General features: G+C 44.5%; 1 long non-coding RNA gene across 1 annotated transcript; it reads right to left on the bottom strand.

The window, feature by feature from the left end:
* Positions 1-1,451: 1,451 nt before the first annotated feature.
* Positions 1,452-5,281, bottom strand: LOC111973413 (uncharacterized). The gene is made up of 3 exons (XR_002878574.1): positions 5,056-5,281; positions 2,594-2,733; positions 1,452-2,095 (listed from the first exon to the last, which is right to left on the bottom strand). It is a non-coding gene; the product is annotated as an uncharacterized lncRNA (long non-coding RNA).
* Between the last annotated feature and the right edge of the window lie 17,429 nt (positions 5,282-22,710).

Here is a 22,710-nt window from a genome sequence, read left to right as displayed (position 1 = left end):
GAATCACCTGTCACGTGTCTATAACATGTCACCACCCGTATAAGCCAACCACTTAATACCTCCACCCCTGAGGTCCGTTTTCCTGATTTCACCCCAGCCTTACCCTGCTGGACTACCGCCACCCTCCCAGCACCCCCACCACCCAACCTCTCCATCCCCTTATAGTGGTGTCTGGGTTGTGGGGATGGGCGCCTAACCAGGAGCAGATGTGGCTCCAGCAGCCGAGCCGCAGAGTACACCGGCCCTCATTAACATCAATGGATTTCCTAATGCGACAGCTACCATATTTCATTTACCGCCACGGACACCCAGACCACAACGGGACCCGCCCAGGGGCCAACTGATACTTCCACTCTCCGCGAGCCAACCGCGATGAGAGACAGAGGGAGAGGGGGGACGGAGTGACATAGAGAGAGAGAGAGAGAGTGTGTCTGTGCATGTGTGTTTGTTTGTTCATTCAAGGGCGCGCATTTGTGTGTCTTCATTTGATCGTGTGTATGTGTCCGAGTGCGTGTGTTTGTGTATAATGGATGAGGGAGGGGGCTTGTCGGAAACCGGAGCGGAACGAGATAGGACCCTCTCTCTCGCTAAGAGGAAATCAATTAATTCATACCTTTTATGGCGGTGTGTCTGTGATAAGGTTTACTGCTGCAGAGTCAGCAGCTACTGTATGATGAGAGAGACATGAAAGGGGAGGAACTAGAACAAGGGAGGAGAGAGAGTGTGAAAACAAAGAGAGGGGAATTCAATGGGCAGACAGAAAGAGATGGGGGGTAGAGCAAGAAAGAGAGAGATAGAGAGAGAGATGAAAAAGAGCGAGACAGAAAGAGAGATGGAGGGTAGCGAAGAAGGAGAGAGAGCAAAAAAGAGTGAGGTGGATATAAATAAAGGCCAAATAAAGCCCCTTTGAATTGAATTGAGAGAGATGACAAAAAGAGGGGAACAGAGGAGAGGGGTTGAGAGAGGAAAGAAGAGAGGGAAAAGGAGGAGTGCGAGAGAGAGAGATGATTTATGGTCCTCAATCTTATTGTTCCTGTACATGTGAGCATGTGCAGCTGGGGGAAAGGGAAATGGGCTACAGATGGACTGTGTCAAACAAGGGGCCTGAACTTCAATAGATACATTTAGCTAAATGACCCCTCCCCCTCAAAATACCATTCCCTCTTTCTCACCCATTTTCCTACTTCTGCCCACACAACACACACACACACACACACACACACAACACACACACACACACACACACACACACACACACACACACACACACACACACACACACACACACACACACACACACACACACACACACACACACACACATACACACACACACACACACACACACACACACACACACCTAATTGCCCCGGGGACTCCCCTGTTTTCTCTCTTGGAGGTATAAGTAGTAGAACATTAATTTCATTTTACTTACTTTTTTATTCGTCTTTTACAGGCACAGCAGGTATCGGGACCAGAAAGGACAAGGGCTGTGTTCCAAATGACACCCAAAGGGCTCTGGTCAAAAGTACGCTACTACAGTATATAGGGAATAGGGCGCCATTTGGGATGCAGCCAATAGCCTAAGCGGCAGCCTCTTTGAACTGTGGCAGGCTCGTTTAAAAAGGCACAAACACACATGTTAGCAATGTCCAGCCCTAACGACATGGCTACATTATAGAGCCCCAGACATACATGCATCACAGCTGTTCACACTCGCCTCCATAGGGATGGAGGGAGGGAGGGGTGGAGGAAGGTACGGAGAGGGAAGATAATGAAGGGGAGGATGGGAAAGTCTAGAAAGAGCTGGTACCTCCTTTTTGCATCCCTGGAGGTTTGTTCTATCTTGGGATTGAAGAATGATGGATTCCTTTGAGAATCCCCCCCCAATCCCGCCATCATTTCCTCCATCCCTCGCTCCTAAAAAAGTAATTCCCTCCGGGGAGCTGAGACATTAATTCCAGGTGCTTTCCCGTGCCGGGTGCCTGTAGCAAGGCGATGAGAGGGCCCCTCTGGATTTGTCAGTTGTGGTTGAAGCTGTCTCCAGGCCACTGAGCCCCTCAAAGCCTACCCAGGTCTCTGTAGCCCAACCACTCTAAGGCCAGGGAAAAGGGGAAAAGGGGGTAGTGTTAGTTTTGAGTGTCCTTTGTCTGGAGAAACAGTGTGATGTTATCCAGAAGGCCTGTCTGAAGTCCGAATGTTGCAAGTGTCTTCGTTGTGATCGTCAAGCTCAGTGTCATCGTCATTATCTTTCAACATCGAAGTTATTGGGATCATTCGTCATCATTGTCATTACCATCACCACCACTTCATTACCATTACCATCACCACCACTTCATCACCATCACAATCCCCACCATAATCATCACCACCATCACTACCATCACCTTAACCATCATCACCATCATCATCATAACCACTAATTACCATTACTCTTATTAGCCTAGTTAGTTAGATATAACAAATCTGGTTCCCAGAGAATCCAGTCAGGTGGACAAAGTGAAATAGCCTCCGTAAAATCATGTTCACCACCATCATCATAACCATAACCACCACCATCATCCCCACCACCACCACCATAACCGCTCATTACCATTACTCTTATCAACCTTGGTAGTTCGATACATCTTCTAGTCACGAGTGAGCGAAATACTCCCCATAAAATCTCCATTCGACCGGGTCCGAGTGGAGGTCCTGGCAAGTACAGCAGGAGGTCATCGCCACAACACAACACTGTAAAACACAAGGCAAGAGGTCAGAGGTCAGCGGTGTTGACATTCCTTCCATGGCAATCGGATATCAGCATGATTTATCTCAGAGAGAACAGGCTCTGGGAGGCACTCCCCACAGTGCCTCCCAGCTCCCGAAACTTAAACATTTATGTTCACCGTCTCTCTAGGTTGTCTGGGACTTGGGATAAAAGACCAGGGATAAGTCCCAAATGGCATCTTATTCCCTATATAGTGCACTATTTAGGGTAACACTATATAGGGAATAACGTGCCATTTGGGACACACTTAAGGTTTTTAGTGTCAGGCATGGATTGATCTCGGAGAGAGAGTGTTTATCTGCATTTCCTCTTTGGGAAAGGAGATAAAAGAAAAGTGTTGATTGATCTCTGCTAGGTTTTTAGTCTTTCCGTGGCGTACAGTGCAAGGGTGTACATTATCGCCCTGTCAAATTCCACACCTCTTGAAAGACTGAAGTAGTGTGTGTGTGTGTATTGAGGGTGTTCTGGTGAGCTTCTGCTGCTGTTAGGCCTAGCAGTTTGCATTTTACACACCGGTGGAGGTTATTGATATACTCTACTTCCAGGAACGGACAGTTGTGTGGTTGTGAGGTTTCGAGACCCTCAGATGAAAAAGTGCCCTTCAAAATACAGCTATTTATTGAATTCAAATTTAAAAGGCGTATCGTCCATCAAATTTGACATACGACCGTACATTTTTACCGTTATTTTACCAGGTAAATTGACTGAGAACACATTCTCATTTACAGCAATGACCTGGGGAATGCGACCTCTTTGGCATGTGCTGAGCATCCCAATCTGATAGTCAACCATAGTCTTTCGCTGAGCTTTCACCCACATGGGAAAAACTCTAACTGGAGATATGCAAGTAACTTTTTAGGGAATCTCACATTGATGTTGTCACATGTGCTCCCTCTCTGGCCTCTAGGTCACCAGCCTGTTCATTATGGAGCACAACTGTCCCATTCGATACGCGCACCTGCACGTCATCACTCCCCTTGGACTCCAACACTTCCCTGATTACCTTCCCTATATATGTCACTCCCTTCGGTTCCTTCCCCAGCCGTCGTTGTTTCTGTTTCTGTGTTATGTCTGTGCGTTGTTCCTGTTTCTTATCTTGTATCATGTTGTTTATTTATTAACACTCACTCCCTGAACTTGCTTCCCGACTCTCAGCGACCTCGTTACAGATGTCATGCATGACTATTGAGAAAGTCAGACACTGTTAGATGTCTGCTCTTTAGGACAGACATTCTTAAGTCATGATTTGAGAAAGTGTCGAGTGACCAGAAACACAGCCATATTTCCCTAAGGCTAGTCATTCCGCTGTGGTCACAGCTTATCTCAACCACTCAAATCAGCCGGCCCATAATTCCTTAGGGTTGGCTCAATCACATCTAATTACATTTTTTTTTGTCTTCAGTTGGACCTATGTGAAGATAACCCCTGCCGCTTAGTCAAATCAAATTGTATTTGTCACATGCGCCTCGAATACAACAGGTCTATAGACCTTACAGTGAAATACTTATTTACAAGCCCTTAACCAACGATGCAGTTTTAAGAAAATACCCCCCTCCAAAAGTCCAGTCTCTGGTGTGTTTGTGTCAATGAACAAACAAATTGTGGAAACAGATGGTTACCAGCAGGGCGGGCTTGATGGTCAGGGTTCAGTCGTCAGGGCAACAGTTTGTTTTCTTCCAGGATGTGGGTGGGGGTGAGTGTGTGTGTGTGTGTGTTTATTGCTCTAATTACTCTGAGGAGCTCTGGAGAGATCTCAGGGCTTCCTTTGAAGCTATAAGTAAATGAGGTCCGGCGTGTGCCATGCTGTTAACCAATTTACACACACAAACACACACACACACACACACAGTATTGTACAGCTAACCTTACGGGGACAGACAATTCAGTCCCATTCAAAATCCTATTTTTCCTAACCCCTAACCCTAAACCGAACCCTAAAACCTAACCTTAACTCTAACCCTAAACCCTAGAAATAGGCATTTGACCTCGTTGGCACAAACAAAATGTCACATCTTTGTTTTTACTATTCTTCTGGAGATTGCTGGTCCCCGCAACGATAGTTAAACACACACACACACACACACACACACACACACACACACACACACACACACACACACACACACACACACACACACACACACACACACACACACACACACAACACACACACCACACACACACACACACACAAAACACCACACACCATAATCCACCAATCTCTCCAAATCCCTCCTCTTTGCCGCTATCTCTAAAAGCACTACCAGACAGCAGGATGAACTGACCTGAGGGACCACTGGACTGTAGGCTTTTATCAATGAAGATTCCACACTGGCCCTGGAAAAAGAGAGTGACGGCATAGGAGTGTGTGTGTGTGCGTGTGTGTGCTTGCATCCGTGTGCGTCTCCATGCTTGATGGAGAAACCTGGGGGGATGGGATACAGACGGTATATCCCGCCCATGCCCTCAGGTTGACTCCGCTCCACACTGCACCTGGAGTCAAGTTCAGGCCCTGTGGCTGAGAAAGGAGATCAAGACTGTAAAACACTAACAGACAGAAACAGATCTCTATACTTTAGGCAGAAGACAAGCCATAAGCCTTAAACTGAGTTCACACAAACAAATGAGTAAAAAAAAAATCGGATTGTCTATATATCCAAACTCAGTTGTGTGCGGGCGTGTGTGTGTGTGTGTGTAAACGTGCATGCGTGTGTGCGCGTGTGTGGTTGCATGCGTGCATGCGTAAGTGTGTGCACGTGTGTATGCCAGCAAGTGCTCGAATCATTAGGGCTGCCTGGCTTCGTGTGCTGCTGTGGTCACTACATGCCCCTGAGACACACGGTCAAGGACGTACATCAGACAGAAAAACTATTCCGCCGCCGGAGCGAGAGAGGGAGGGAGGGGGAGGGGAAAGGTGGGCGGTTGAGAGATAAAGAGGCTGGAGAGGGATGGAGAGACAGGGAGAGACTGAAAGAGTGGGCGAGGAGGAAGAGAAGACAGATGGAGATTGAGAGATGGTGAGAGATTGAGACAGAGAGAGAGAAAAATAGATAGAGAAAGAGAAACAGGGAGACAGATAAAGTCCTGAGTTGGAGGAGGGAGACAGAGAGATAGAGACAGACCGAGAGAGCTGGATAGAGTCCTACAGTAAGTGGAGGAGGGCAGGTTTGTCCTAATAAAAGGATTCCTGTCTCTGTGAGTGCCCCAGTCTGTCCCACTTTCTACTGGGTTTTCACTGAGGCCTGGCAGACACCAATTAAACCCGCTCTGAACTTCACAGCCTCCCGAAGACACACACACTAGACAGTATGCTGCTACATTGACTAAGGGGGGATTCCTTGGAACAGATGTAGGCCATCACACACATATACACATGCACACACATAAACAGAGGTCAACAGACAGGGCAGCTGTTGCATGCAGAGGTCTCAAGTGTTGTGTGCTGTGTTTTGTTTTAACAGTAACTTCTTACCTTTACTCAAGAGCAGAGAGACAGAGAGACAGATGTAGACAGCTTTTCAGGCATATTTTCAGACAGCCAGACACACACCACGATTTCTTCCTCCCTCCCTCCCCCCTCCCTTCCCTCCCTCCTCCTCCCTCCCTCCCTCCCTCCCTCCCTCCCTCCCCCACCTCTCACCATCACCAGACAAGTATATCACAGGTGGCCAAGCATATCACATATCACATAAACCTTACCCCACATCTACCCTGTCCTGTCCTGTCCGGTCTGTCTTCAGCCTGTCCATCTGTCTATCTGTCAGCAGGTCTGCCTATCTGCCTGTCTGGAGTCAACGTGGGGAGTCTCTTTGTGAGTGGAACCAGGAAGCCAGAGACAAGCAAGGGCACATCCTGAGCAGTATAAGCTCTAATGGTGTACGCCTAGCTCCTACACGCTGTTATTATGAAACCATGCACACGTTCGGTGTGTGTGTGTGTGTGTGTGTGTGTGTGTGTGTGTGTGTTGTGTGTGTGTGTGTGTGGTGGTGTTGTGTGTGTGTGTGTGTGTGTGTGTGTGTGTTTCATGACATGACAGGTTTCTTATGCCCACTGCATAGCTGTGTTATCTTCTTGTAGGTCAGGAAGAAAACTATTTCCCAATATTCAGATTACCAGGCTTATTGCTCCTGTAATGACTGGTGGAATGTCAAATTCCGTTCTTAGTGTTTGAGAACAGCCTACACACACCAACTAGCTCTCACAGTCTCATGTTTTTCAAACGTCAAATTTTGAAATTGTTGCTGAGATCAAATGTCAAAGTGTTTAAGGTTACGTTTAGGCATTAACTCCGAATTGATAAGGTTAGGGTTAAGTTTAGGTATAAACTCCGAAATTTTAAGGTTAGGTATTAACTCTGAATGGTTAAGGTAAGGGTTAAGGTTTGGGATAGGCTTAAGGTTAACAACTTTATATCGCTGGATTCAAACTTGCAACCTTTGGAATCAGAGGCACATGCATGGCCCATCCGCCATGCCCTAGCAAAACCGAAACCTACTTGAAGGTAACAGCGCCCACTGTTGCCCCTAGTGGCTGGTTTCCATGTCATCTCCCGATATCCTCAGACATGGATGGACGTCGAATACTGACTTGTATCACGAGTGACCTGGCTGACACACACAGACACACTTGCACAAACGAACTCGCACATGCATGAATGAGCAAACACACGGACGCATGCACACACAAACACACATGCATGAATGAGCTAACACACGGATGCACGCACACACAAATACACATGCATGAATGAGCAAACACACGGACGCACGCACACACAAACACACATGCATGAATGAGCAAACACACGGACGTACGCACACACAAACACACATAAATGAATGAGCAAACACACATGCACCGCACGCACACACTCCCCACAATCTGCCTCCAAAATGATGTGACTTTACCTCTCCTTCCTCTTTTTCTCAGTGACCTCCTTCTTCCTTTGTACCCCTTTCTTTCTCCCTATCATTCGCTCCCCCTTCCTATCTCTTTCTGCTCTCTCCCAGCTCTCTCTCTAATCTAAACCTCCCCTCTCCCCCTTTTCTCTCATTCTCTTTCATTTCATTCATTTTCAATGCCGCTTTTCTCTAGCCCTTCTCTCTCTATTCTCTCCAGCTCTCCCACCTCTCTCTCTCTCTCTTGTTTGATCCCTGACTCAACTTTCACATTCCTAGAGCATTCCATGAGGATTAGCCTCTAGGATTCTCAGGGGTCCCTATACAGGATTAGCCTCGAGCATTCTCGGGGGTCCCCCCCCCCCCCCGTGATACTCTCTATCATCGGTCGTGGAGGGCCACCCCTAGTATCTATGCAGTTCCCTCCCACTTAAGTAGTTGGAAGGGAGAAGGCTAGCTACCTTCATGCCTCACCCTCCATCTCACACAGATACGTTATGCTAGATTAATGTTTATCCCAGAACACTGTCTATCACCAATCACAAACTGACCAGGCTCAACAGGGCAGGTGCAGGACTCACCCTAATGGTTAAAAGACATCTTGGTCCTGGTATTATCCACCATCTCAATTGAGAGAGAGAGAGAGAGAGAGAGAGAGAGAGAGAGAGAGAGAGAGAGAGAGAGAGAGAGAGAGAGAAGAGAGAGAGAGAGAGAGGAGAGAGAGAGAAGAGAGAGAGAGAGAGAGAGAGAGAGAGAGAGAGAGAGAGAGAGAGAGAGAGAGAGGACTTGTTGGTAAGGACATTTGAGGGGGTTTTATGGCAGGGGCTTGCTTTCACTGATAGGTAATAGGCTAATTAATGATTTACCATAGACCACCCCACCAACCCCCATCAAATTCACTACAGCCAACTGTTTTACCTTCTCTCCAACCTCCTAACAGTGAGGTAAGCATGTGGTGATCCTATGCTTTTTCCTGTTTTTCCTGTTTGCTGCTCCCTACTCTGTGGAGCCTTTTTGTGGAAAGAGAGCGAGATAGAGAGAGAGCGAGTGTTACAGGCCAAACCAGTAGCACAGGCAGGGCTACCACATGTGGAAACACTCAGATCACCACCTATGACAAGATCTTGGCAGGGGGAGCAAGACGGAGGGAGGGATGGAGAGAGGGGAGAGAGGAAGGAGAGAGAGGAGAGAGAGAGACCCAACAGTCATAAGTATCTCCTCACCTCAGCCAAAATAAAAGTGAGAGCGGAGCCAAAGACCACTTCAAAATGGGAATGGGTAATGGGGGGGGGGTAGTGAGGGGAGAGCAGGGAGAGAGAGAGAGGGAAGAACGAGAGGGGAGAGAGGAAGGAGAGAGACCCAACAGTCATAAGTATCTCCTTACCTCAGCCAAAATAAAAGCGAGAGCGGAGCCAAAGATGCAATTAAAAAACTCTCTCAGCTGTTTCCCCCTTTTCTCTTGCCAACGTGACTCATTCTCATCCCCCCTTTTCCCTCCTTCTCTCCCTCCTGCCTTCTCCCCCTTTTATCCCTCCTCTGTCATTCTCTTCCCCTCCCATTTCTCTTCACCCTTACAACCGTTCTCTCTCTATTGTGCAGTCTCTATCAACCGTACTGGGATATCTTTTCATCTCCCTCCACCTCTCAACCCTTCTAAACATCCCTCGTTTTCTCCATTTCTCCATCCTTCTATCTTTCTTTCCCTGGACTTCCTCGTCCTTGTTAGCGGATAACTTTCCATCACCCTCCATCCCTCTTTCCATCTCTCCATCCCTCTAAACCTGATTTCCTCCCTCTGAGTCTATATCTTTATCGCTCTCTCCCAGCTCATGTTGCCTCTCTGTGACTCTCTGTGTACAGTACAGCACTCTGTTCTTCTCACATCAATCTGATTACCTTCTGTCAGATTAAGCTGCTATAGGGGGGCCCCTACACACACACACCAGACACCGTCTCCTTACATTTAAACATCTGTCCTTCCCATTAGACGAAGGTGGAAAACCGATATGGGCTGGAAGTTTCAGTTTCAACATGTGATGGTTAAGTTCCTATAAGTAATTGTTATAGGGATCTCTGTGAAGACTAGGAATAATGGCAAGGCATGCCCTGGCATCTAGGCTTGGGTCATTTGATTGGAATAACGAGTCGGGAAACATTCACTGAGTGTACAAAACATTAAGAACGCCTTCCTAATATTGATTTGCTCTCCCACCTTTTGCCCTCAGAACAGCCTCAGTTCGCCAGGTCATGGACTCTACAAGGTGTCGAAAGCATTCCACAAGGACGGTGGCCCATATTGACTCCAATGTTTTCCACAGTTGTGTCAAATTGGCTACATGTCCTTTGGGTGGTGGACCATTCTTATATGAAAAACCCAGCAACATTGCAGTTCTTGACACATGGTCAGGACATGTGGATTGCATCCCAAATGGTACTCTATTTCCCCTATTTCCTACACGGTGAACTACTTTTGACCAGGGCCGATAGGGCTGCGGTAAAATTGGTGCACTATGTAGGGAATAGGGTGCCATTCGGGACGCAGGCATGGTGTATGATCGGTTCTCTGCGTTCTCATTATTACTCCTATGTGGGAATCTGCAGATAAGAAAAAGGATGGGAATATGGATGATGATTATGATGATGATTGATGATGGCGAGGGGGATGAAGAGTGCTAGCAGTCACTAATTGGGGTGGGATGAGTTAGAGTTGGGGAAGGTAGCCTCACCCGCCAGCCCCCCACACATAAGTGATCATTTACAGAAATGTGGGCGTATGACACACATCACAATTTCACAGGTGAGCCATTTGAATGTCATTTTTTTTTTCTTTTTAATTTTTTTTTGAACCTGTGAGCTTTCATGTGCCTTAATAACAAACTCGTATGTCTATCTGTAAATATGAATAAAATGTGATATCACGAAGCTGTTCAGACACTTTGAAAATACAGAATCTAGCAGTGATTGGTTGAGATAATGAGGGGGGCCGGGACCTTCACGAGAATGAAAGTCCATTCTGTCACTCAAGGCATCTCTGTCAAATGGCACATCCTGCTCTTTGCTACCGCGGATATTTGAAAGATCCATTGGATTTACCAATATTTTCTAAATGCAAAGTGCAGCTACAGCTTTCAATACCAGTGTTGTCCTGAATACAGCTGCTGGTATCAACACAGCTCTGTCTTCTGTGGCTAAAGCAGTCTGGACTGGTTGAAGCAGAGTGGGAAAGATTATTTTGAAAGTGTTTCAGTTTGCTGTGAATCATCATAATCCAGACATTGGTAAGAGTCTACACTTAAAATACCACGATAGCTACATATACATGTGTTATTGTCTCAATTGTACTAAAACGTAGTTTTCATTGATAGCTATTGTTAGCTATAAAGCTAGCTAGATTGCTCGTTGAGAGACAGTGTACGGTTAAGACAGCTAGCTGAGCTGGCCAATTGCATTCTGCTGTTAATGTCGATTGTTGATGTGCTAAGGCATGCATGACATGATGATCATCTTTTTCATGTTTGCCTGTTTGTCATGTTTAACTAGCTAGCTATTGAAAATAGCCACTGTGGTGCGAATGCTAATCGATTAGCAAGCTAATCAAACCCCATGTTATGTTATAGGGACACAGGCTAAGTTAGCTAGGTAGCCACGATGAAATTATAGCTAAACAGCTAGACATTGGATCATAAATGAGGTATTTTTCTGCATGTTCAACTAGCTGAATACCATTTGAATACCATTTATATCTAGCCAGCTGGTAATTATGAAAATAAATGTTTGCTAAATCTAGCTAGTTATCGTGTGTCTTCATTGCCATTGTTGGGCTGGAAGCAGGTTAACGGGCATTTTTGGAATTTGGCTTTCAGCATGAACCTGCTCTCCGACACCAGTACAAAGAGATGAGGGTGAACAAGCAACACTTCCGTTATTTTTTCTTTTCACTTTCAGGTTATTGCTTGGACTTGGGAGTCAGTGAGGTTTTAATGCAAGGTTTTAATGTCTTTTATAAAAAAAACTTTATTTATAGATTTTCAGATATAACAACAAAAACAGTACAACCCCTCATTCTCCCATCCTCCCATCCTTCCTTCCCTCCCTCCCCTCCCTCCCTCCCCTCCCTCCCTCCCTCCCTCCCTCCCTCCCTCCCTCCAAACCACCCACCTGCCAAGGCATCTATAACAGTAAGTTAAATATGAAAGAAAAACAGAAACAAACAGTAATAGAAACAAAAACAATGGAGAAAAAAAGTCAGCACAAATGGCCACTAGAACAGACATGACTGCTTACCAAACTATGCAAGTTACACTAAGTAAAAGACAGGCTCTCCAAATATTTTATTAATGGGGACCAGATTAAGTCAAACTTTTGTCGTGACCCATGCACAGTGTACCTAACCTTCTCCAGAGGCAGAGATGAAATCACCTCCTTAATTAACCCGCTGCATAAAGGAGGGCGGCTTTGTAGACTTCCAGTGAAAGAGGACAAGGCGACGAGCTAGCAGCGAGGCAAATGCTTTCTCATTCGCCTGATGCGTGGTAGCATTCTGGTCTAGGGGAAGTACCCCAAAAGTGGCAGTGAACTGGTTGGGGCTAAAGGTTGTATTACACATATGTGAGAATGCATCAAAAATGGGGTCCCAGAAGCCACTCAAAGATTGGTGACCAAAACATGTGTTCCACAGTTGCTGGGCTCTGGTGGCATCTCAAACACTTGGGGTCAACATTTGGGTATATGTTTGCCAATCTGCCATTTGAGTAATGGAGACGGTGCAAAACCTTAAACTGAATAAGCCCATGCCTTATGCAACATGATGATGTGTGGATACGCTCAATACTTTGTTGCCATATATCATCGGGTAGCTCGCGACCTATGTCTTGCTCCCATGTAGATTTTGTATTTGCAAAGGAATGCGGATTAATGTTCTGTATTATGTCATATAATCTGGAGATAGGGTATAGACTCCACAGGGTTAGAGATGTATAAAATACGATTGTCTGCATATAAGGACACCTTGTGAGTTATGTTGCCCCTTAGTATTCCCTTAATCCTCTCCTCCGCCCGCAGGGCGATAGCAAGAGGCTCAATAGCCATATCAAATAGGAAAGGGGATAAACAGCAACCCTGCCTGGTTCCCCCTGTGGAGAGGGAAGTAGCTGGAGGTAACATTGTTGATGTGAACAGAAGCCACTGGGGATGAGTACAAAACTTAATCCAGGAAAGGAATGACGGGCCAAACCCAAATCTCTCTAGTACTGTAAATAGATTTTCCCACTCAACCTGGTCGAAAGCCTTTTACAGCATCAAGAGAGATGACAACCTTTGGCTGTAGAGTTGAGTGGGCAGAATAAATGTAATGATTGTCATCTGGAGAAGAAGAGGAGGACCAGGGTGCAGCGTGGTAAGTGTTCATTATTTTAATAAAACAACAGGACACTGAACAAAACAACAAAAACGACAAACGAACAGTCCTGTAAAGGTGTGAAAAACACAAAACAGAAAATAACCACCCACAAACAAAAGTGGGAAAACAGGCTACCTAAATATGGCTCAATCAGAGACAACGATAGACAGCTGCCTCTGATTGGGAACCACACCAGGCCAAACACACAGAAACAGAAAACCTAGCCCTACAACATAGAATACCCAGACATAGAATACCCACCCACATCACACCCTGACCAAACTAAAAATAGAAACATACAAAGCAATCTACGGTCAGGGCGTGACAATAAAGAACATTCTATAGCGGCCGCATATTATGGAAAGATTGCTTACCTGAGATAAATCCGGTTTGGTCAGAGTTAATTATATTAGGCATCACTGTCTCTAAAAGGCACGAGAGGACCTTAGTGAGAATGTTATAATCGCAGCACGAAAGGCTTATAGGACGGTATGAGCCACAGTCTAGGGGATTCTTGTCTTTTTGAAGCAAAACCGAAATAATCGCCTATGTAAGTGTCTGTCCTTTCTGACTAGAAAGGATTTCATTGTACATGAGCTGAGGATAGGGGATCATTTAGAGGAGAATGCTTTTATAAAATTTAATAGGGAAGCCATCAGGCCCAGTGGCTTTACCGCTCTGCATGGACTGGATTGCCAGAGTAGCTTCATCATCACTTATTGAGGCATCCATGATGGTTAGTTCATCTGAATTGAGACAGGGGATGTCCAGATTGTCTTGAAATGCATGCATATGAGATTTGTCAGGAAGAGCCTCTGACGAGTAAAGAGCAGAATAGGATTGCTTAAATTGATTGTTGATTTCATTGGGATTGTTAGAAGTTAAATCTGCTGCAACACAGATTTCAGGTACGGTGCTGCTAGCAGTGGATTGTCGAAGCTGGTGAGATAACAACTTGCCAGCTTTCTCTCCGTGTTCATTGAATTTTTGCCTTGACTTAAACAGAAGCTGCTCCGTTTGTTTGGTGGAAAGATTGTCAAATTCCGATTGGTGTAGCGGTCTCAATTTGTAGTGTTCAGGAGTCGGAGAAGAAGCATATCTGTTGTCCACATCTATAATGAGTTCAGATAGCTAAGTGTTTGGTGCGCTGTTTGTTGTCATACGCTGTGTATGAAATCATTTGGCCCCTTAGATATGCTTTTAATAACGACTCCCACACAGTAGAATGAGACACATCAGGGGTGCAGTTGATCTGAAAAAAGACATCAATGTGAGTTGATATGTATTTTTTAAATGCACTACAGCATAGTAGTAGTGGGTCAAGTCGCCATGCGCGTTATGACACAGTACTGTCCGGAAAGCAGATATCTAGCTGGACAGGGCTATGGTCTGAGATAATGATGCTGTGATATTGGCTATTGTTACAAAAGGAAGAATTCTATTGTCCAGCAGGAAAAAGTCAATCCTAGAGTATGAGTGGTGAACTGGAGATTAAAAGGAGTATTGTTTAGCAGTGGGATTGCTCCTCCACCATGAATCAGACAAATTATAGGATTCTAGAAAGTAGTTGATTACTGCGCCTGATTTAGAGATGACATTGTTGGGCTTCGGTCTGGATCTGTCTAGACTTAGATGCAATACACAATTGAAATCTCCGCCCAATATCAAATGATGAGAGTTAAGTTGGGGAAGTGTTGCGATGAGGTCAGAGAGAAATTGAGTGTCATCCCAATTAGGACCATAGAGTCGAGACAGAATGACCTGCGTGCTGAACAATTTCTACATATACATATATTGTCCCTGCCCTAACCCATCTGGACAAGAGGAATACCTATGTAAGAATGCTGTTAATCGACTACAGCTCAGCATCCTCGACCCCGCCCTGTGCATCTGGGTCCTGGACTTTCTGAAGGGCCGCCCCCAGGTGGTGAGGGTAGGAAACAACATCTCCACCCCGCTGATCCTCAACACTGGGGCCCCACAAGGGTGCGTTCTCAGCCCTTTCCTGTACTCCCTGTTCACCCATGACTGCGTGGCCATGCACGCCTCCAACTCAATCATTAAGTTTGCAGATGACACTACAGTGGTAGGCTTGATTACAAACAACGACGAGACGGCCTACGGGGAGGAGGTGAGGGCCCCCGGAGTGTGGTGTCAGGAAAATAACCTCTCACTCAACGTCAACAAAACAAAGGAGATGATCATGGACTTCAGGAAACAGCAGAGGGAGCACCTCCTTATCCACATCGACGGGACAGTAGTGGAGAAGGTGGAAGGTTTTAAGTTCCTCGGCATACACATCACGAACAAACTGAAATGGTCCACCGACACAGACAGCGTGGTGAAGAAGGCGCAACAGCGCCTCTTCAACCTCAGGAGGCTGAAGAAATTCGGCTTGTCACCAAAAACACTCACAAACTTTTACAGATGCACAATCGAGAGCATCCTGTCGGGCTGTATCACCGCCTGGTACAGCAACTGCTCCGCCCACAACCGCAAGGCTCTCCAGAGGGTAGTGAGGTCTGCACAACGCATCACCGGGGGAAAACTACCTGCCCTCCAGGACCCCTACATCATTTCTAGGGAGTTTTTCCTAGCCACCGTGCTTCTACACCTGCATTGCTTGCTGTTTGGGGTTTTAGGCTGGGTTTCTGTACAGCACTTTGAGATATCAGCTGATGTACGAAGGGCTATATAAATACATTTGATTTGATTTGATCACCCGATTTCACAGGAAGGCCAAAAAGATCAAGGACAACAACCACCCGAGCCACTGCCTGTTCACACCGCTACCATCCAGAAGGCGAGGTCAGTACAGGTGCATCAAAGCTGGGACAGAGAGACTGAAAAACAGCTTCTATCTCAAGGCCATCAGATTGTTAAACAGCCATCACTAACATTTAAACAGCCATCATAGCCATCACTAACATTTTTATTTATAATTCATTTGCAAACATGTCTAGAAACTTGTTTTTGCTTTGTCATTATGTGTGTAGATTGATGCAAACATTTTTTGAATCCTTTTTAGAATAAGGGTGTAACGTAACAAAATGTGGAGAAAGTCAAGGGGTCTGAATACTTTCCAAATGCACTGTATACACGGAGGTAGGAAGGACTGTAGACAGGTAAACCATTAGTAGTCAATGAGGCATTAACAGAGGTTAAGTTAACAGACGAGCAGATCCGCCAATATGTGTGTATCAGCATGTGGCATTGATGGGAGGGGAGGGAGGTTGTTTGTGCTGTAGAAGGACAGACAAACATCCAGAGTTCCACTGGAATGTAGGAGGCCTAAACAGTTGTGACAACCTGGGGATGGATGGACCATCTATCATCCATCACAACTCCATACCAAGGGACGACTACATGCACTCGGGCCCTGTCCTGAAACAATCGCTAGCCCCTAACCTTACAGTATATCACACTATTGTCACAATGTGTTATACAGATGTAGGATCACTCTTTTGTCACCGAGAATTTTCCTGCTGCATCTGGAAATTACAAATGAGCCTAGTGAACCTCTGAAAATAAACAGTTCTCTTTCTCTCAATCCGGGGGCAGTCAAGTCATTGGGGATAAGGGCTTGCTAGCAAAAAGGTATTCTCTCTCGCTCACTCGCTCAAATGCTAGGCCTAGGTCCTATTAGTGCAACATTCAAATGAACAAAAATGTATCTGAAATGCAGCCATACACATCAACAACCGTAGTTTTATATAGCTTTAAAGGGGAATTTCACCTTGGCTCTGCCACGTATGTAGTCATTACTACATTTACAACATTACATATTTGTCATAAACATTAATATTATCCAAACCACAAACTAGAACTAGTGCATTTTCATTGAACTGGTAGAATCATAACGTTTTATCTGGTCATAGAGAACCACAAAGTCCAGCATTCATAGTAATTTCAGATACCGTCCCGCTAGGTAGATGGGGCATGCCAACAAATTTGGTTCATGGTGTTGTTAACTTCGAACAACCAACACACAGTAATCTCAGAACTTTTCTAGCATATTTTTTTTATTTTTGTTTTTCACTTATGTTTGTCATCATGCACTCGTAAATACGTAAATTGCAATTTGTTTTTGAATGAGTGGCTGTTCATGTGCAAAGGGGTAGCATTTCCATGAGCGTGGTTATCAACTGTATGTAAGTGGGTCAACTTTTTCTTTCCCACTCTTTCTCTGTCCCCACCCCTACCCTTTGTCTACCAAGCCGTCATATCGGTTTAGTCCACTATGGGCTAAACTATGTTATTAACCAATGTATAACCTATCCTGTGTGTGTTTATGTACTTCTGTGTCATTATTTAGTTAGTTAGTAAATAAATAATTAAGCCAATTGGTATATTCCTGATTCATCATTTATGCTAGGGTTCACGCAGATATCCAAGGGTTTGCGACATTCAGAATATGACTGATGAGGTAATAATACATGAATAAGTGACTAATCCATAAGACATGAAAATATCTGAAGAGTTACATTCGGGAAATAGTTACTCTTTAAACAACATTTTCCCGTGGTGCCCCGACTTCCTAGTTAATTACTTTTTATGTCATTAGTTTAACGTAATAATAATTACACATAGAGAATGGATTTGATATAACAGTCTTCACATGAATGAATAGTCACGTTACAACACTAGCTACAGCCATGTCTAACAGGCATGCTTAGGCAAATATTTGTGTAGTAAAACCAGATTATCAGTTTTACAACAGTTAAATTGTTGTGTTATTGTTTCTCTTTACTGTTATCTAGTAAATTTAGCTAGCTTGCTGGATAGCCAATAATTGTTATTTACATCTGTTTGGAATCCTATTTTGCATCATGCCTAAATTTCGTGATTTTGAAATGCATCCACGGTCATAATCATAACCATGTCAACCCTCATCAATTATGTTACATAGCTAGCTATTTACAGTTGCTGATGTTACAATGCTTTCAAAACAATGACAAACGGGAGGCCTGCCGCATAGTAACAAGTTAGCAGGTGCCAGGCTAACTAGCTAGCCAACTCCAATCACGTGCTCACGTTTGCTGGTAAACCTAGATTAAGGTGGCTGGTTGTAGCAATATAGCTTGCTGTTAAGTAGCCATATCTATGACAACAAGTCAAGAGGTTTTACAATCAACATACAATTGATCTCCGATTGTAAAACCTCTTCAATTCTTTGTCATAGATATGGCTACCTATAGTTGCTTAGCGAACCTAGCTACTTAGCTAGTTAAGTAAGCAAACAGAACAATTATTTGATTTCCCCCCACTGTAACACAGTATTATGTTAGCCCGCAACACACAAAATCAGTTTCAGTAGCTAAACTAAAGATATCTAGCTAGCTAGGTGGCTTGCAGAAAATATAACTTACTTAGCTTACGACTGTATTTGTATTCTGACCTCTTGGTGCTGGCATCGGCTGTAGCTGAGCTTCTAGCTAGATCCAACAATGTTTTTTCGCATCCTCTTTGCTATACTCTGGTTGAAACATGTATGGTTAAATATCAGTAGTAATAAAGGCTTAGCTCACCAATTAATATACACAAATGAAAATCAATCTATCCCCTCAGCAACCCTTCTTCAAGACTTCTTAGGGCTAGACGTCCCTGACGGGACACCTGTCGACAATTTCCGGTGAAATTGGAGGGAGCGCAATTCAAATAAATAATCCGAGCCCTAACAAGCTTTAGGTCAGTTTACAATAATCTAGTGCCATCGATGGCTGCAATAAGACCCGTGTTATTTGATTGAATTCCAATAGGCTATTCTGTAGGCCACCCGTTAGCCTATCCATTGTCACATAATGTAAGGTGTGAAAATCGATAATAGGCTACTGTTTGTGTTTCCCTGGCTGTGTTAATGAACTGATTTAGGCAGATGTAGGCCTGCTGTAGAAAGATACTTTCCTCCAGTGTGGATGCTCGCCCACATTTTATAGTTAGACTCTGTATAATTTGTCTATTTAGTTATAGTCTTTGGTGTGAATTGAAGCCCTGTATTGTGTGGCTTTAATATTTAATTTCATAAAGCTGAGATACTTTTCTCTAATGTGTCAATTATCAGGCTATTAAATCAATGAAATTAACTTGTTAGCCTAATGTAGGCTCTGGACCGCCCAGAACTGGACGCAAACTCTTGAGGCACGGTGCCGGAGCGCACTGCTTAGACCAATGTGCTACGGCAGTTGAATGTTAATAAAAAAATTAAAAGCCCGCCCCTAACCTTAACCACTTGGAAATAAGTGGCAGTCCTACAATCTAAGCTGTCCTACAATCTAATCTAAACTAATCTCATTCAAACGATCAAGGAACCTACCAGGTACAACCCAAAATCCGTGACCATGGGCACCCTCTTAGATATCATCCTGACCAACTTGCCCTCGAAATACACCTCTGCTGTCTTCAACCAGGATCTCAGCGATCACTGCCTCATTGCCTGCGTGCGTAATGGGTCCGCGGTCAAACGACCACCCCTCATCACTGTGAAACGCTCCTTAAAACACTTCAGCGAGCAGGCCTTTCTAACCGACCTGGTCCGGGTATCCTGGAAGGATATTGACCTCATCCCATCAGTAGATGATGCCTGGTTGCTTTTCAAAAGTGCTTTCCTCTCCATCTTAAATAAGCATGCCCCATTAAAAAAATGTAGAACTAAGAACAGATATAGCCCTTAGTTCCCCCCTGACTTGACTGCCCTTGACCAGCACAAAAACATCCTGTGGCGTTCTGCATTAGCATTGAATAGACCCCGAGATATGCAAAGTTAGGAACCAATATACTCAGTCAGTTAGGAAAGCTAAGGCTAGCTTTTTCAAGCAGAAATTTGCTTCCTGTAGCACTAAATCCGAAAAGTTTTGGGACACTGTAAAGTCCATGGAGAATAAGAGCACCTCCTCCCAGCTGCCCACTGCACTGAGGATAGTAAACACTGTCACCCCCGATAAATCTACGATAATCGATCATTTCAATAAGCATTTTTCCACGGCTGGCCATGCTTTCCACCTGGCTACCCCTACCCCTGCCAACACCTCAGCACCCCCTGCAGCAACTTGCCCAAACCTCCCCCGCTTCTTCTTCACCCAAATCCAAACTTCTAATGTTCTGAAAGAGCTGAAAAATCTGGATCCCTACTAATCAACTGGGCTAGACAACCCTCTCTTTTTAAAATTATCCGCCGAAATTTTTGAAACCCTTATTACTAGCCTATTCCACCTCTCTTTCGTTTAGTCTGAGATCGTCAAATATTGGAAAGCTGCCGCGATCATCCCCCTCTTCAAAGGGGAGACAACTTAGACCCAAACTGTTACAGACCTATATCCGTCCTGCCCTGCATTTCTAAAATCATTGAAAGCCAAGTTAATAAACAGATCAACGACCATTTCGAATACCACCGTACCTTCTCCACTATGCAATCTGGTTTCCGAGCTGGTCATGGGTGCACCTCAGCCACGCTCAAGGTCCTAAATGATATCATAACCTCCATTGATAAAAGACAGTACTGTGCAGCCGTCTTCATCGACCTGGCCAAGGCTTTCGAATCTGTCAATCACCGCATTCTTATCGGCAGACTCAATAGCCTTGACTTCTCAAATGACTGCCTCACCTGGTTCACCAACTACTTCTCAGATAGAGTTCAGTGTGTCAAATCGGATGGCCTCTGGCAGTCTCTATGGGGGTGCCACAGGGCTCAATTCTCAGGCTGACTCTTTTCTCTGTATACATCAACAATGTCGCTCTTGCTGCTGGTGATTCCCTGATCCACCTCTACGCAGACGACATCATTCTGTAATACCTCTGGCCCTTCTTTGGACACTGTGTTAACTAACCTCCAAACGAGCTTCAACGCCATACAACACTCCTTCCGTGGCCTCCAACTGCTTTTAAATGCTAGTAAAACTAAGTGCATGCTATTCAACCGATTGCTGCCCGCACCCTCCCGCCCGACTAGCATCACTACCCTGGACTGTTCTGACCTAGAATATGTGGACAACTACAAATACCTAGGTGTCGGGTTAGACTGTAAACTCTCCTTCCAGACTCACATTAAGCATCTCCAATCCAAAATTAAATCTAGAATCTGCTTCCTATTTTGCAACAAATCCTCATTCACTCATGCTGCCAAACATACCCTCGTAAAACTGATTATCTTACCAATCCTTGACTTCGGCGATGTCATTTACAAAATAGCCCCAACACTCTACTCAACAAACTGGATGTAGTCTATCACAGTGCCATCCGTTTTATCACCAAAGCCCCATATACTACCCACCACTACGAACTCTATGCTCTCGTTGGCTGGCCCTCACTACATATCCGTCGCCAAACCCACTGGCTCCAGGTCATCTATAAGTCTTTGCTAGGTAAAGCCCCACCTTATCTCAGCTCACTGGTCACCATAGTAACATCCACTCGTAGCACGCGCTCCAGCAGGTATATTGCACTGGTCATCCCCAAAGCCAACACTTCCTTTGGCCTCCTTTCCTTCCAGTTCTCTGCTGCCAATGACTGGAACGAATTGCAAAAAATCTCTGAAGCTGGAGTCTTATATCTCCCTCTCTAACTTTAAGCATCAGCTGTCAGAGCAGCTTACCGATCAATGTACCTGTACACAGCAAATCTGTAAATAGCACACCCAACTACCTCATCCCCATATTATTACTTACCCTCTTGCTCTTTTGCACCCCAGTATCTCTACTTGCACATCATCATCTGCACATATATCACTCCAGTATTAATGATGAAATGTAATTATTTTCGCCTCTATGGCCTATTTATTGCCTACCTCCCAACTCTTCTACATTTAAACACTGTACATAGATCTTTCTATTTTTCTTTTCCTTTGTGTTATCGACTGTACGTTTGTTTATGTGTAACTCTGTGTTGTTGTCTGTTCACATTGCTATGCTTTATCTTGGCCAGGTCGCAGTTGTAAATGAGAACTTGTTCTCAACTYGCCTACCTGGTTAAATAAAGGTGAAATAAAGACATAAAATAATGTCTAAACTGTTAACCTTTGAGTTGTTTCTGTTTCAACCCTTTAACCACGTGGAATTAACCCTGTAACCACGTAGTATTAATTAGTAAAAACAGACATTATTACATTAGTCAATGGGCAGTGGGCTGGATTCAAACCCATCCCAACTCTGGCATATGTGTGCCGGGTAAGCGGCTGTAACCGCTAAACCGCACATACACTTATGTAACAAGTCATGTATTTTACCTGTTGCTTGCCTTAAACATATAATAAAACAATTGATCTAAAAAAAAAAGATCTATAAATATGTAAATGTATTATAATCCACATAAGAATTAGCCTGCATGTAGGCTGCATAAGGTGCAATGTAGGTACGATACTGCATTGTACACAAACAAACACTGATTATAGCTGCCTGCTAGTGGCAATTCTAAATATTTTTTATCCGATATTCAAATCCTCCTTTTGCAGGAATATTTTCCTCCTGCAACAAAAGGGGTCAAATTAAGGTCAGACATCTCTAACTCCAACCTCAAATCAAATCAAATCAAATGGTATTGGTCACATACATATGGTTAGCAGATGTTAATGCGAGTGTAGCTAAATGCTTGTGCTTCTAGTTCTGACAGTACAGTAATATCTAACAAGTTGTTATGCTGATGAATGAGGACCC

The sequence above is a fragment of the Salvelinus sp. IW2-2015 genome, linkage group LG14, assembly GCF_002910315.2.
Source record: "Salvelinus sp. IW2-2015 linkage group LG14, ASM291031v2, whole genome shotgun sequence".
Classification (NCBI taxonomy): Eukaryota; Metazoa; Chordata; class Actinopteri; order Salmoniformes; family Salmonidae; genus Salvelinus; species Salvelinus sp. IW2-2015.
Note: the sequence above shows the minus strand (reverse complement) of the source record. Positions and strands in the feature narration are given on the sequence as shown.